The following is a 16,950-nucleotide window of genomic DNA, read 5'->3' as shown; positions in this document are numbered from 1 at the left end:
GTCAAAGCAGCAACATCAGCAAACAGAGTGAAACACAGGAGAGGTAAAGGTATACAAAAATGATAAAAACAATAAATAGAGATATAAAAGATACAGAGTGAATGGGTGAACATAGTGTGTGCAGTCCGTCAATAAATAAATGTAATATGTACATATGTGCAGTCTATAAAGTGTTGTATATAGGATGTATAGTGTTAAGTAAGTGTAAAGTGCGCCAGTGGTTAGAGTCCAAGATGGTTGCAGATAGTTGCGTGTTTAAAGTTCTTAAAGTCCTAATAGTTCTCATATGGGGGTCAGCCTTGGTTGTAGAGCCTGATGGCTACCAGCATGAAGGACTGACCCAGGCGCTTTGTGTTGTGCCGAGGGGGGATGAGGATATACCCTGACAGTAGTGCATGAGACAGGTAATCTGAAAAACAAATCATGTATCTTTGTGTCCTCCGGTGCTCCTATAATGGCATCTGCAAGATGTCACAGACCGGAGGAAAACAAGCAGTAAGAGCTGATCTGGAGCCTTGCCAGTCTCTGAGCAGCTGTCAATCACTTGTGAACTCCGATCAAACGGTCAAACTAGGCAGCGCTGATCAAATATGAATCACTGTTACTGTAATGCCTATTTCTCACCTCAAATGTTTTCAGAAACATCTTGTAGTGTACTGTTTAGCTGTAAAATGAGAACATTTTCTGCTATGTTGAGATCAGTTGAGGAAATACCAAGCACCGCCCACCAGCCAGAGCACAGCCAATAGGAACGCTCTCTCTCTGAAATGACGTGATTTTTCTAAAGCCTGAAAACAGAGCCATGAGGAGGTGCAGAAGTCTAGTTTTCTCTCAGAACACTTGAATTACAAGATGCTGAAAGGTTATTGTGGAATTTTTTCCCAATGATGCTGCAAAAGATGTTTGCCTACTACATAAATATATACATATATTTGTTGCATTGGTTGGTCAGATTTCGCAACAGAGAGTGAAATCTTTTTTATTCTATTGTACTATTCTCTCATGCATAGTAGGGTTTCAGTGGTTAGATTTTGTTGGTTGTTGATTCAAACAAGTACACAATTTATATTTATTTATTTATTTGCAGATAAAAATCTTCAAATTCAAACAAGCACACAATTTAGATTTTTTAGAACCCACATAGTTAATGTGCAACCTATTTTATTCTATTGTAGTCTTTCCCACTGAGCTTTTTTACTATACTTATTATATTATTATATGTGATGGAATAATTGATACACAAGTTATCTTTGGAAGGAAGAGGTCCGGAGCTGATGATGTCTTACAAAAGAAGGTTTATTGAAGCTTGATCAAGGAGAATTGTCAGGTCTCCACAATAGATGCTCTCTGCGTGAAGGCCTCACAACTCTGCCCTTCCTCCCTGGTGCTCAGTGTCTTACCCCTTATCATGTTATGACTTACTTCGTTCCTCTGGCATCTCTGACCCTGGTTGCCCTAGCGACTGGCTCTACGGTCTCCACTACAGGCACAGCTGTACAGATAACGGTGGCTCCTCTAGACAGGACTCCAACCCAATAATGTCAACAGAGGGACACTCTGACAAACACTCTGACCTTTCTACCAATAAGAGAGGAATTGATGGAAAATTCCATCACATTATATATATTATATTATATCATATTATATTACATTATATTTCATTATATTACATTATTAGTAGTTTTTAGGTTTTAATGTTTGTTGCATAGGTTGATCAGAGAGTGAAATATATTCTATTCTGTAATGCATAATGCGTAGTTATTGTGCAAACTATGCTCTTCTATTGTAGTCTTTCTTGCAGAGAGGCTTTTTATTACAGGCTACTATCAGTAGTTTTTAGGTTTTAACACACATTTGTTGCATAGGTTGATCAGATTTCACAACCGAGAGTGAAATCTTATACTGTATCTCATGCATAGTAGGGTTTCAGTGGTTCGATTATGTAGGTTGTAGATTCAAACAAGAACACAATTTATATGTATTTATTTTTGCGGATAAAAATCAGATTTTACTATACTAATCAGATTATATTCTATTTTAGTCTATTTTATAGAGAGGACTTTTTTTTTTATTAGTGAGTGAAATAGTGTTATTATTCTATTATATTCTGTCATGCATATTACAGTGGTTAGACTTTACATTTATTTAATTTTTTTGCAGATAAAAATCTGATTTTACAACACAGGGTGAAATGTACTTCTTTTATTTATTTATTTATTTATTTATATCGTGGTCTTTCTTGCTATTTTTGGCTACTATCAGTAGTTTTGGGGTTTTAACATACATATGTATTGCATAGGTTGATCAGATTTCACAACAGAGAGTGAAATCTATTCTGTTTTCTAATGCATAGTAGGGTTCACTGCATAGATTATTGTTGATTCAAACAAGCATACAATTTATATGTATTTGTTTATTTTTACAGATAAAAATCAGATGTAAGGCTACAACACAGAGTGAAATTTTGCTATATCCATTCTATTCTATTTTAGTCTTACAGAAAGAATTTTTTTTAACTTTTCTGTCTTTTTATTTTTATTTTATAAAAAGTTATTTATTATTTATCAATATTTTTTTATTTTTTTATTTTACTTTTATTTTAAAATGGAACTTTTCTGTCTGTTTTTAGGTTTAAACACACAGTTGCACAGGCTAATCAAAGTGAAATGAAGTTATTGTTACCTATTCTAATGAATCTATTATCTCCTTTTCACTTCTATTCTGTTCTGTTGTTCTCTTCTCTGTCAGAGCGGTTCTACTCGCTCTATTTCTGCACCCGAATGCTGCAACGTTACACCAGATGGACACACTCCTGCCTGCCTCACTATCTTTAGGACTGTCCTAAAGAGACTTGGGTGTAATTTGAAACACTGGCACTAACAAATTCACACACTAGGTCACTCACGTGTTCACACACACATTCACACACACGGTAACTCACGTGTTCGTTCACACACACACACACACACACACACACACACACACACACACACACAAAAGCAACGGGATAGCGAGGGTAATTTTACAACAAAGCTGTCTGGAATTACAACTATTTCCCATTACTGGGAACTGAAAGAAGACATGTTTATGCAGCATGTGAGCTTCCTTGGAAACTCTTTCCTGATTGTGTGCATGACGTAATATGATGTAACTGGTTACTCAGCACACACTTGACATGTTCTGTGATCAAGGTCACAGCAGGAGACTCAGCACAATCTTTTGTACTATCTCCTCTACATAGACTCCCCTGAATGACGCAAGTGATTGAACATCGGCGCTCATATCAGGATGTTTTGTTGAGGAGGTGCTACTGTGTGTCGCCTGAGGGAAGGATTTCAGTTGCTCTTTTTTGGGACAGAGCAGTGGGTTTAAATAGAGATTACTGAGGCTTTAAAGCATCTCAAACCCACATTGTTATGGGCACGTCCTAAAAAGGTTACAAGGGAACTTAAAACTTGTAAAAACATGTGGTTGTATGGTTCCAATTAAAGCCGTTTAGAGACGTACTGCTGTTTGTTCACTGTAGCGTTCACAGTAAGCTGTGAAATAGCACTCACACTGTTCAAGGCAAGAATAGGCTGTTGACTAAACAGACATGGAAAGTGTGACGGGTTCATTTCTGAGATTTACAGTGACCTCTAGTGACTTTGTTTTATCCTACAATCAAATTAAATTAAAAATAGCTATAATATCAAGATTATTTAATGTCCATAACACACAAAACATGTCTCAGTAAGTTTGATGTCAGTTAAAAGACACTCAAGACTGCAAACCAGGGGTGTCAAACTCATTTTAGTTCAACAGTCCAATTTCATCCAATTAGTCTCGCAGACTAGTTGAAAACATCTGTATATGTGCATACAACCTGTTACAGTAAATATGATGTATATTGAACAAGGAAGTAAAAGGACATTTTTTTCAGTGATTGCATGGATTCCTGCAAGTTTCCTTGTATGTTATGAACACGAATATGAACGCATTGCCTTATGCCATATGATGTGAATGATGAAATGTGTTTGTGTGATGTAACTAGGGCTGTCATGATATCAGATTTTCACTACACGACACATTGTTGTGGCCAAAATAATTCACAATAACGATATAATCATGATATCTATGGAAAATTTTAAATAATTACAAATGATGCTATGAGTAAAATTCATCTTTAACTTTGTTTATTGTGTGTTTTGTCTCTTTTTTTTTGGCAAAGAGAGAGCCTGTAACCATATAACTGTATAAAATGATTTAAGAGGCGCTGGATTATACACACGATATTATCATGTACGTATTATTAATATCAATATTTCATTTTTAAATATCACCGTTATCGTCAATACCAAGATGCAACTTTTTTAGTCACTGATTGCCTTTTTTTTGCAGCACTACAGAAGAATATTTGGCTCAGTCAGTAGATGGAGCCAGAGAGTCTGAACTGCAGGCTGAGATACCAAAATATCTGTGTGTGTGTGTGTGTGTGTGTGTGTGCGTGTGTGTGTCAGAGAGAGTGAGTAGTGGAGGCTAAAGGTCAGGAGCATTTATGTTCTCAGATTAAGTATAATTAAAGGCCCTCAATGGTTTTCCAGCAGAAGATCCTCCATTTTTTTTTGGCTCTTGCAGTTTTAGAAAGTGAATAAAACACATTGCACCTGTCATAGTGCTGAAGTGTTTGTACATTAAAGGACCAATATGTAATATATTTATTGTAATAAATCACAATATGACCATGATATGTCAGCAGAGATTAAGGAAACATGCTTGAATTGAAATACTGGCTTCTCCGACAACAACAATGCTACAGTCAGTATGTTCTCCTTTGAAATCTCCATCCGTCCATCATAACTTAAATTATATAAAATAATATAATAACAAAAAGAAAAGAGAAAAGTAATTAAAGAAAAAACACAACAATTAACAGTGAAGGAGTTGTTGGTAATGAAAATCTTGGCTCACAGACTCCCTCCAATAATGCTCATTAAATATGCAGGCTATTAAAAAAAAGAAGGAAAATCACGCAAATTGAAGCAAAATGAGAATCTAAGAATTAAAATACTGTATAAAATTATGGGGCTAAAATATAAAATAATATATAAAGTAGGCTAATATAAATAAACTGAATATAAATGTGATTTTCCCTTAAGTGTAATGATTTTTTTCTTTTTCTTCAAAGAATTACCATTATTTAAAAAAAAAAAAATCACAGACCAATTTAAAAAAATGATTGCTATCGCATCGAATTAAAAAAAGTGTGGTATCGCCCATCCCTAAGTAGGGTGACCAGATCCCAACAAACCAAATGTAGGACAAAGAGTATGTTTGTCGATTAGTATGATTTTGTGTGCCCTCTTTGTAAAGCATCCTTTGGTTTCTTGAAAGGTGCTATATAAGTCCAATTTATGATTATTATTATTATTATTATTTGTGTGGGACAATGTGTTACACGTTACCAAAGCTGAGAGGTAGTCTATTTTTTTAAGTTTAAGTTTTTGTAAAATTTGAAACTTTGAAATTTCTACTTTGACATTTGATAGCCAATCAAAGTGAGGGACTTTGTTTCAATATGTGGGACACGGCGCAAGGGATAAAAAATGCCGTTCAGTCCCATATAAAGAGAGGCACCAGAGGCCTGTACTATGAAGCCGGATTTGAGGTTAGCATGGTAACTTCCGGGTTTTCAGTCCTGCGACGGTGGTTCACTTCTTACCGTCGAACATGCCTCAACCTTGTCAAAGGCCATAATGAAGTGTAGTCTATTCATCAATACTATTCTGAAAGCTTTTTATAATATCACTGCCCCATCTAGACGACTATTATTGACTAGTATTACGTTAAATTAATAAATCTGTTAATTTACGCATTCACACATCTGCAATTTTTTCTTCTGCCAGCTGTCCTTCCTGCATTTGGAACCTTCAACTGTGTTACTTTTAGTCTGGATTATGTGTTTAACTTCTTCGTATTTGTCTAATATTATAATTTGCTCTTCCTGCTGACAGTAGACTTGTCCATGTCTGTGATTGGTCAGATGCTGCAAACACCGCCCCTTTCATGTGAACACCTCATAGCCAGATTGAGAAACCCTGGGTTGATAACCACCGTCGTGGGACCGCTTAGCTGGATCTCGTTTGTTAGGGTTAGTGAAGCCAGATAACGAGAAGATACCCTGGGTATGTTGAACTCGCTTCATAGTACAGGCCGCTGGTCACCTTAACACCGGAGGAGCAGACTGCAGTACCCATTTTAAACACTAGCTGTCAGTACTACATATTGCTCCTTTAAACCCTGTGGCCCTATTAGCACTTTCTCATTTGGTGTCATGTCTGATGTCGACCTTCTACTGTAACATTTCTGTGATGTATTTGGCACCACTCACACACAGTTAAGCAAAAAACAACAATATTGAAATGATGCATGTGATGGAAAACATCAGAAAATAGCCACCCTGGTTGTTCACGCTGGCCCGCTTCCTTTGTCAGCAGTCTTTGCTTTTCACTGACTTTTGAAGTCAACTCTTATTTATCTGGCATTTCTCTAATCTTTTATCTTCTTTCACTATCTACACCCTTTCTTCCCCTATGTTCTTTTCTCCTCTTTCATCCAGTCAGTAGAGCAGTTGACACAGGGGTTAATAGGCTTGTCATTGATTTATTCTTTAACTGCCTCGCTCTCGCGCTGGTCCAAAGTCTTCAGCCTCACATCTTCCCTATTATCTATCTGATGCTGCGGTCCCTGTAGTCAGGCCATTTGAAGATGTACAATTGCCCAATCTGTGTTGAAGATAGGATCCATTGATTTACTGCTACCCCCGCAACCCAGACCTATATAACCACAGAGTGTATTTGATGATGAGAGGAGAGACGGGGCTTCTAAAATCATTCACATCCAGCTGTGTGTAAAAGAGGCTGGCAGACGGCACTCACTTGATTGTCCATGTCATTGATTTACAATTATACCCGCTTGGTCAGAGCGAACTGCAACTGGAGACAGGGGACAGAAGCCAACGAGGGAATAAGACGATAAAAAGACTGAAAATCAGAGAGGAGCAAGTGAAGACAGGTCGTAAGAAATTCAGGTCAAGTTGACCCTGAGGATAAAAGTGGCATTCAGCACTTAGCCACTTATGTCTGCCTTTAACCGTCTGTTTTACTTTATTTTTAAAATGTAACCCTAGACATCTATTCTTCTGTAGTTATTGTGCTACCCACTAAACAAAAATAACACACGTCAGTTTGTGAAATAGCCACAAAATTTAATCTATTTGATTTGTGTACCTAGACACGAAAAAATAATTAGCAGGCCTGTATTTAATAGTGGTGCAACACTTCATCAAGCCCATGGTTCAGTTTGTATGTCGTTAAATGGTTCTGTTTTACATGGTTCTGTTTTGCATCCCTAGTGCATTGAGGGCCCATTTATAGCTAATTCCTAGCATCTGTGCACAGATGCATTAAGTCCTCTGTTTTATTTTCTGGCACACACTATTTTGTTTTGTGGGAAAAATATCAATATGAACTTCTGGGACTTAACAAGAACACAGGTGGCAACATCATTAGAAGATGCAAATGTGACAGTTAGATGGCTGCAATAGCAGATGTGGATGGAAGGTTTGCAAAAAGACATGTGGAAGACTGAGAGCATGAAGTAAAAATGTGTGGTGGTTAGATATTGAACAAAGCGCTGCAGTGTGTTTGGCTGAAATGACCATCTAACACAGCGACACATCTTTTTGGCTGCAGAGACGAGGGGAATTTGAAGCTCCAGGGGGACAATGACTGAAACCAAATGCAAGGCGCTTCTTGAGGAGAGCCTGCTTATGAATGTCTGCAGCAAAAATGTACGAACTAACATTACAATGACCTCGGCATCCAAGCAGCTCAACACTGGACTGGCTCCTGAACAAGAATGTTAAAGGACTTGAGTCCGAGCCCAGACTTGAATCCCTTTGAAAATCTAACGCCTATTCACTGAGATGAAGAGATGTTCATGGACACCCCCTTTTACATTTAGACCAATCTATACGCAATAATTTTATTATCCTAAAATCCAGATGGGCTTATCTGACACGGATGAATCAAAGCTGTATTTATTCCTGCAAAGTATTTAAACAGCTGAATTTGTAAGACGACTTTATCTTTGTAGATCACTGTTTCTTTGTGTGAAGTGCTGTCAGGGATCTAAACTATGATCCGCTTTGAACCGCAGACTGTATATAAGAAGTGGACGTAGTTACCGTGACGTCACGCGTTGGTTTGTGGACTGCAGTTTTAAAGCCTTGAGTTTGGCATTTTGGCCACCGCCCATCTTGGTTTCAGTCGTTTTTTGCAACCAGAAATGACACAAGAGGTTGGAGCTATTGGTGCCTTCAGTTGAAAGCTTGTGTTTACAACATGGGAAATCGTGTACACGATATGCTTGGCGTTCGAGTGGTTAAGTCGTGAGAACACGGCTGCTAAACAACGGCAATGTTAACTTTAAGGTCCGCATCTAGAAGCCACAGAGGCTAACAATTTAGCAAGTGGTAACATAATGCAGGAAATGCAAAGACATAATGACAGAGGAAAAAGATGAGACCATTGGGAATATCAACATTTTCCTCAAACATATTATAAAAATATGAAGAAAAACAATATAAGACTAAACTTACAATATATTAACATATTATGCACAGAAAAATTAACTTCCAAGGCCTCCGCCATTTCTGACAATGTCAACAAACACATCACATCTCGTGAACTCGGAGCTTTCAGAAACCTTTCACTCAACGAGGTTGTGAAGAAGTAATCCCGTTTAACTATATAAAAATGTGATAAACAACGATAAAAGTATTAATCCTATAACTTTGTTTTTACTATTGAAACAGCATATATTCCTAGTGCAGCTGTATAGACCCCAGTGCTGTAATACTCACACTGGCCGCTGTAACTCACAGCTCTAATGACGTAACGCAAACGAACTTCAAGTCGCATCATAGCTGTGTAGAAAAAGATGCCGCCCCAAAAGGCCCAAAAAAGGACAACTCTAACTTAACGGATGGCAAAGGAGGACGAGTTTATGCTGATTTGTAGGCTAGTTTGACGGCGACCAGTAGAAGTGGAGAACGTAAATTTTATTGATGACAAGATAAGAAGGATGTGTCTTTTGGTTCAAGTATATAACCATATGATGATAAGCGAGCGGGCAGTCGTGTTCCGGATCGGCTCGGGTTTGATTGTGTTTTGTCTTCTGATTTTTAAAACACAATAAAACTCTATTTTTCTTGCAACATACTTGTACAGCATCAAGTGATTCTTTTGAGTAACCTGTGTTGACTTTCTGACACTATTAGGATTGAACATTGAATAACATTGAGCTGTGATCTCAGCCGTCTAGGCCCAAGGCCTGAGATTTTCAGATTCAACAGTTGTGAATAGCACAAGAGGGGTGGCGTTCATATTCACTAAAGCATCCCCTGCTTTATGGTCTATTTGACTCTAAATGGGACCATAATTTACTAAATGAACATCATGCTGTATTGAAGAAGACTTGAAACTAACGATTGAGACCATAAACTCATGTTTACGATGTTTACTGAGGTAATAAATCAAGTGGGGAGTAGGGTCATTTTCTCATAGACTTCTATACAATCAGACTTCTTTTTGCAACCAGAGGAGTCGCCCCCTGCTGGCTATTAGAAAGAATACAAGTTTAAGGCTCTTCTGCATTGAGGTTGCACACTACTTTGAACTCAGGCGGCAGCACCATAAAATGCAGGGGAACTCAATGGGTTTACTGTGCTCTTTCTCTAGATGGTGTAATGTAACATAATGGATGCTTTATGAGACTCTTGCCTTATACGTTATCAGTATTAACATCAACAAGTAGACGGTAGCCCTTAGTCATGAGACCATAACAGACGTCCACTTTGGACAACCTCAGTACTTATACATCAACACGACTGTAATTAAACTATAAAATTACCATAATTACTGGAGCTGAAATGTGATTGACTCAGTTTTAAGAGAGAGAGAGAGGGAGATGGTCGAGCTGACCCCCTCTTACTAATTTTGGGCATTACTGCCGCGGTAGCTTTCGTATATCTTATCATTCCAGAGTTGGTCTCTCCTGTTCTTTGTTCTGAGTGAGTCACACACAAAGCCCACACACACTGACCTGTTCTGTTATGGTAAAGCTCAGTCATAAGGGGATTAGTCTGTCCACCATGATGTGTTTCACACCACCTACTGTACGTATGTGCTCCATTTACTCTATAAACACAGCTATAATCTCTTGATGTAAACCTTTACACTCAATACATTACACTACTATACGGGCAGCTTCACAACCAGTGTGTTATTGATGTGCTGTTACAGTACATAACTTCACTGTTCTGGCTGGTGATTTAGGACGGCAAAGTATTTCAAGGAATGAAGTCAACAGTGAAATAGCTGTTGTAAATTATTGTGCAGGTTTTATTTTCTTCCACAACATTTGTGACCAAAATGGGAAAAAACTCAACTCTGCCTTGGCCCATGATCAAAACTGTCCCTTAATAAATACAAAATGCCCAACAAAGACTTGTCAGTAAAAAGTAGAAAACATAGAAAAAACGAGACAGAGCCTGACTGCCAGAGGAGAATACCAGGCTCCATTTTAACATCCTTTCAAAATTATTATTGCAGTTGTGTCCGCAAATATCAAGAACTTCACTGCCACTGCCATTTTCTTTTGAGCTACTATGAGGAACTTTGATTTTGTGTTGATTTTGGCGGTCCCTGTGCTCGGACAAAAAGAGTAATGGTTCTGAGCACCCGAGTCCCTTTAGAAAACCTCTCATTCTACTGCAGCAGTCTGCCCGTTCTCATTCCCAGGGCGTCAAATACCGATGTTTTGTCACAGCGTGAGATACCGTCGCACAAGGCACCCTTTAGCGCTGGTATGAGACGCACCAGCCTTTCCATTAACGACAATATAAACCCATCCGCAGCAACAGTAAATGCTCAGGGAAAGTGCGGTGGTGCCGTAGTTTAAAGAGCGAAAAGACACAAACAAGGCGGGCAGGAGGGGAGGTGGATGGGTCCAACAAACACAGGGCTTTCATCCAGGAGACCGCTGTTCGTGTCCTGTGCGTTAAGTTTCACTTTCACGTTGCAATCAGCTGTTCGTTTGTATCCCGTGTTCACAACATCAAGTCACATTTTCACTGTAAAAACGTAGTCATTTTAAGCCCAACCATGTTGTTTTTTCCTAAACTATAATGGTTTTGTTGCCTAAACCTAAGCAAGTGTTTTTTGTTTAATTCACATTACTGTTTTCCGCGACCGAAAAGTGACACTGAGGGATCTGAAGAAAGCCCCAGTATATGACGAGTTGGGATGAGAATGTGTTGTCAGATGAGACTCTTTCATAACCTGTTAAAAGATCCTCACAGTAACTTTAAAGAAAAGCTTCCATTATAAAATGACCTCAGTTTGAAGCAATATTGCTCGGTCAGTAAACAACTAAATCCACATTTATATAAATAAGTTATGATCTATGACTATGAAATGGATTTTGACTTTAATTTTCCCTGCTTTAGGCTGTTGGCGTTATATCAGTTTGTCAGATAAAATGTTAATATGTGATAAACCTCAGAAACTACAGTGTGAAATGCAGAAGGTGGAATGAGCTGTGAAAGGGTTCTACGACGACACAGCTGTAATCACAGTTTGGCTATTCAGAGTTATAACAGACTTTTACTTTGGTCTTTTGTTTGTGTGGTTGCTTAACTTTGACTGCAGTTACCCTCATGATCAGCAGAGCTTCAGGCACAGCAGGAGGACAGGGTGAAGAGTTGCATATACTGTATTTATATGATTCTATGAAAGGTCAGGAGGTAAAAAAGCAAGCATCATCCTGAGTTTTCCTCCCTTGAGTACAACATCACAACATTTCTACTTACTTGTTTGTCTCCAATTGTCCTCTGTAATGAGCAGTGCAGTTTGGTTGTGGAAAAATCCAGCAGGCTTTGGCAGAGCTGAGAGCACAATTAGCAGCATAATGAAATAAACCAGCAGAGTCTCCTGTTTGACAAGAGAAGGATTAAATAGGTATTTTACCGACTGGTACATGGAGGTCTTGACCTTTCAATTCCAGTGTACTTTTTTCAGAAATCTGATTCACACAAGGCCTGAACGTGTCTCTGCACGGCTACAACACATCTCCCATGTGCCCTTTCTGCTTTATTTCTCTCCCTATGTATGTTTACATGCTGTCCACAGCTGGATTAGCTGCAGGGAACACAGAAATGGGATCACAAAGTGAGCCTGAGACACCTCCATGTGTTATTCGGATCGTTCGGCAGCAGTGTGACTCAAATTCGATTTTTGTATCACAGTTGTCTCCTAATGCGTCCTGGCATGATTGGATAATAAAAGTCACGATGAAACGACAGGAGTAACGACAGCCCTCAGACAGCCGCCGTGAATTAAAGTGGCTGTGTCTCTCTTCACTTTGTCGGTGTGGCGCTCTGTCTGCCTGGCTAAGAAAGAAAGCGTCTTGAGTGAGGATCTAATTAGATCTAATCGGGCCTGATGTAATGTAATCTGTTGCGGTTAACGAGCAGTGATAGGATTTCTCAGAATGCCAACAGGAAACACTTTTGTTATGTTGACATAAAGAAGAATATTGTACAATGGAAGCAAGAGTTTGGTGAGTTTGGTGCCGCAACCCGGTCTCACTGGAAGGTGTATAAATAGCACGACATTACTCCGTGTGTCATGAGGACGCATTTTAGGCTTTTCGTGTGTCATTTGTACGCCACTTTTCGTGTGTCATTTTACACCATGTAACAAAACTATGGTAACGTCCACTGTTTTAGGCAACAAAACCTCTTAGGCCCCGATCAGACAGAGACACAGGCGTAGCCGCTTCTAAAAGGCCCCTTTATTGGCAAAAGGTGTCGGGCAAAACAGCTGATGCGCCTGTGGAGCGGGGCTGTGTGCTTAACCAGGTGATCAAATGTGATTAATGGGAAAATGTGGTAAAAAACGCAAGAAAAAAACGGTGCCAGAGAGTAGCGCACGGCAGGATTGCCATACAATAGGAAAACAATGTTTTTACAGGCGACGTGTTTTTGCAGGCGACGTGTTTTAGCGACGCGTCTCTGTGTAATCAGGGCCTTAGTTAGGCTTTGGAAAAATGTCATGGTTGGGCTTAAAATAAGTACGTAAATTGAGTAAGATAAGTACGGAAAACATGTCACAAACGTCACTAAAAAACATGTCACTAACGTCAGTTATAAAACAAAACACTGGTCTCGAACACCGGACTCCTGGTTGAAAGTCGTGTTTTTGTTGGACCCATTATTTCTCACTTTTTATATGATGTCACTAGCTCTGACTGTAGCATATTTACGTGGATGCGTTTCCATTGCAGTCAGTACAGACTACATGGTGTACAAATGACATGCCAAAAGCAAGAAAGGCCTTCTTATCGCATGCTAAATGCCTTGCGCATTATCGTGTCATTCATTCACCTTTTTGCGCGAACGGGCTGTTCATTTTTTTAGTTTTCAACATTTTTCTTCAGTGCAAGAAAAATGTTGAAAACTAAAACATTGGTAGTTAAGATTTGGTCAGCCTTATTTTCTTGTTAAAGTGAGCCTCTCTTCAGTGCTGCTCACTCAGGATTTAGTGCTTTTGTATCATTTAGTTTGTATTGGGGGGAATTAAGTGAATCTTGAGGTGGCACTCAATTCAAACTCACAGTGGTGTCAAATGTTTGATATTCAGTAGTTGCATTCAATCACTGTATGAAGTTCACCGTTTGGTTGCAGGTCAGGTCTCTGCTGGACGGTGGACGACACGCACCGCCAACAGTGCTCGCCAAACGGGACAGCGGGACAATACAGACAGACAGCAGGACAATCAGGAATATTTAACTTCCTGTGCTGACCTGGAACTGTACCATAGACACACAAACACACACTGTGGCTACTAACACAGACACATTCATAGCCACAAGCTGCAAATATGCATACGCACGGTTGCACACACGTATGAATATGCATATACACACACGTGCAGCCCGTTGCCAAGGCTGCCCAGTCAGCTGGTGTGACGCCATATGTCGCAGCGTTGGCAGCGCCGGTGAACTACAAACCTGTTAGAAGCTACGGACACACACTCAGGAAATAGCCAGGTTCCATTTCAAGGAAGTACAGACATGTATACACACTCTCACACACACACTCACACACACACACTCAAATATCTGTAATAGAGTTAATTTCCTCTGTTCATGTGAATGAGACCAAGACCGTGACTGGACCAAGGGCTGAGAGGCGGAGTTAAAGTAAAAGCTACTGCGCCTGCTCTGTGTGCCCAATGGATGTGGAGGATCGTCGGATGATCCGGGTACTTTATCAGTTGGCAGTCGAGCCATTTTGACTTCATGCGCTACTGAGCAGCTCTCATAGGAATGAACGGGAGCCCGCCTCCAACGCTGTACCCAGTTTTCTTTATACATCCATGGGAAAAACCTTTCTGTTGGGCAGAAGGGGATTTTTTTTATGTTGCAGTACTTCGGTTGGCCACTGGGACAAATTGGCAGCAAATTGACATCTTTATTGTTATGTTTTTTCTCGTTTAATGTAGCTACCGACTCCTTGAACATGTTTTAAAAAACATAAATGGCTCTAATAGATTCATACAGGTCCCCCAAAGTCAAATTATTTAGTACATTTTACAAGATTATTTAAAAAAAACCAACATTTGGTACTTTGTGGCCTCCATAAATTTGTTATAATATGATGACAAAACACATAATATAACATATATAATCAAAATACTGTCACAAGGCCTTGTTTAAAGTTCTCCTCACTGAGTTGAGTTGGCTCACTGGTTGATGATGAGCTCGCCTTGGTAACATATGGATCTGTCAAATTAATCTATACAGAAGGTATAGGAAGCTCAACACCCGAAGCTGAGGACTGTTTGACTTTCAGACTCCAGAATACCACCAAGGCCCCAGATACCATCCACAGGATGAGTGGGGCTCCCCTTAGTGTGATGGTTGATGTCAGGGTTTTGTGTAGTAGGCTACAAGGACTTCTTGGGGTTTAATCTCTTCTTCTGAACAGCCGTAAGTATCTGCAGGTTCTGTCTGTGTTTGTACCATCGACTGTATATAGTCTGTGGTGTGTTCACTATATGACAGCTCACAGCTCGTTCTCACACAACCTGGAGAAGCACCAAACTAGGTGCTGAGTCTGAGCATATAGTGTGTAAGATACGGTGTATCCCAGCGTAGGTGTCTCCGACACGCTTCACCTTCAGTGTTCTCCGTGTTTACCATCCATCTGTCTATCTTAGAATGGTTCCACATTTATTCACTTTCTCGGGTTAGGTGAGAAACTACAGCCAGGACTAGGTATAAAGACTGGAAGCAAGGGGAAACAGCTTGTCTGGCGCACAGACTGTATATAAAGATGTATTCTAAATGAACACTTGTACAAACAACAGCGTGATAAGAACTACCTAAAATGACAGAAACCATCTTTGGGGAAAAAAATTCATGATGTGTACTTTGACCTTTTAGTTTGGATCATGTCCCATCCTCTAACATGGAGGAGGCGGGATTTATGACCTATACTGCAGCCAGCCACCAGGGGGCGATTGAGATGTTTTGGCTTCACTTTTGGGGAGCTGTCATGTCGTTCTGTCAGTCTGGATCTGTCCAAAGGTAAAAAAATAAATAATAATCCACCTACCAGCACCTTTAAAACTCATTTATTAACATGTTAAACGTGGTAGTGTTAAATTGAGCTTTAAGTGTAAAATAAAAGTACCCACCGCTCCCCAACTTCCACAAAAACCCCTGAGCGATCAAGGGTCTCATTTACTGGTAGTCTCCTGGTTCAGTGTGCTAGCACAGAATGACGTGTGAGCAAGATAAGAGAGGCCTTATTTATAGACCAAAGCAACCAGGACCGATCAGTGTAGTGTTGAGTCATGTTGTGGTTGGATACGGTGTTGTGTTTGTTCCCATAACTGACGTGTGTGCTTGTTTGATGTAATTCCTGGTTTTCGTGGGTAAAAGAAGCAAGTTTTAATCTGAGACTATTGCTGGATTTGAAAACACAACAGCAATTTGAGTTTTGCGAAAGCTAATCTCTCCTTTCCGCGCTATTTGACCCCACTTACGGTCAGGAATTCTCTCATGTATGTCGAGCCTGGCAGCAGCAGCTACGGTATAACAAGAAAGGGATTATCATGTGTACAGTAGGCTGCTTCATGTCCATGAACCAATGTGTCCTTTAGTCTGAGAGTCACAGGGCTCTTAAAGAGCTTTTTTAATAAACCTGATGTGATATGCAGTGGGCATGAATCTGCTAAAAGATGAAAACAACCATTTGTGTTTCCCAAAAACTAGATATTCAGGCAGGGCAAGCTGAGGTGGGCCACTCTCATTCTTTCCACTCACAGCCTACCTACCTGCTGTCCAGTGGAGCATGCAGTCCAGAGTAAAAGTGACTTTTACATTTTGTTGGTTATTTATTCCCAAAATAGCAACAAACAAGCAGCACATCATTTCCAATGGAAAACATTGCTAGCTAACATCAACATTATTATATTCAAATCTCACAAATGAAATCAGATTTTTATCTGCAACATGTATTGCACAATCAATCTATATTTTTCTGTCATTAACAACTTGTAACCTGACAAAACAGAGATTGACTGTATAATGATACCATAACCTATTTGGTGAGAGTGAAAGACAGGCTTTGTTAACCTGCATTAGTAGATAAAAAATGGTCTCACAAGTTTTATTGGCCATTTTACCGCAATAAATAAATAATCTTATATTGATAACCCTGGTTGGCACAATTGTGGACACTTTTGGGAAAGCATAGCCTACCCTAACCCAGTAGGCAACTTCTGGGTATGAGAAGTGAAGCCAATGCTGAAGTGCCTTAAACTTGCATTCTTTCTA

General features: G+C 39.5%; 1 protein-coding gene across 1 annotated transcript in view; it reads right to left on the bottom strand.

Annotated features, from left to right (window-relative positions):
- The window catches only part of fgf13b (fibroblast growth factor 13b), a 260,311-nt gene that overhangs the window by 101,760 nt on the left and 141,601 nt on the right, over positions 1-16,950 (bottom strand). The gene's annotated exons all lie outside the window — the stretch shown is intronic.

The sequence above is a fragment of the Sebastes fasciatus genome, chromosome 16, assembly GCF_043250625.1.
Source record: "Sebastes fasciatus isolate fSebFas1 chromosome 16, fSebFas1.pri, whole genome shotgun sequence".
NCBI classification, from domain to species: Eukaryota; Metazoa; Chordata; class Actinopteri; order Perciformes; family Sebastidae; genus Sebastes; species Sebastes fasciatus.
This window is presented reverse-complemented; position numbering and strand designations above follow the sequence as displayed.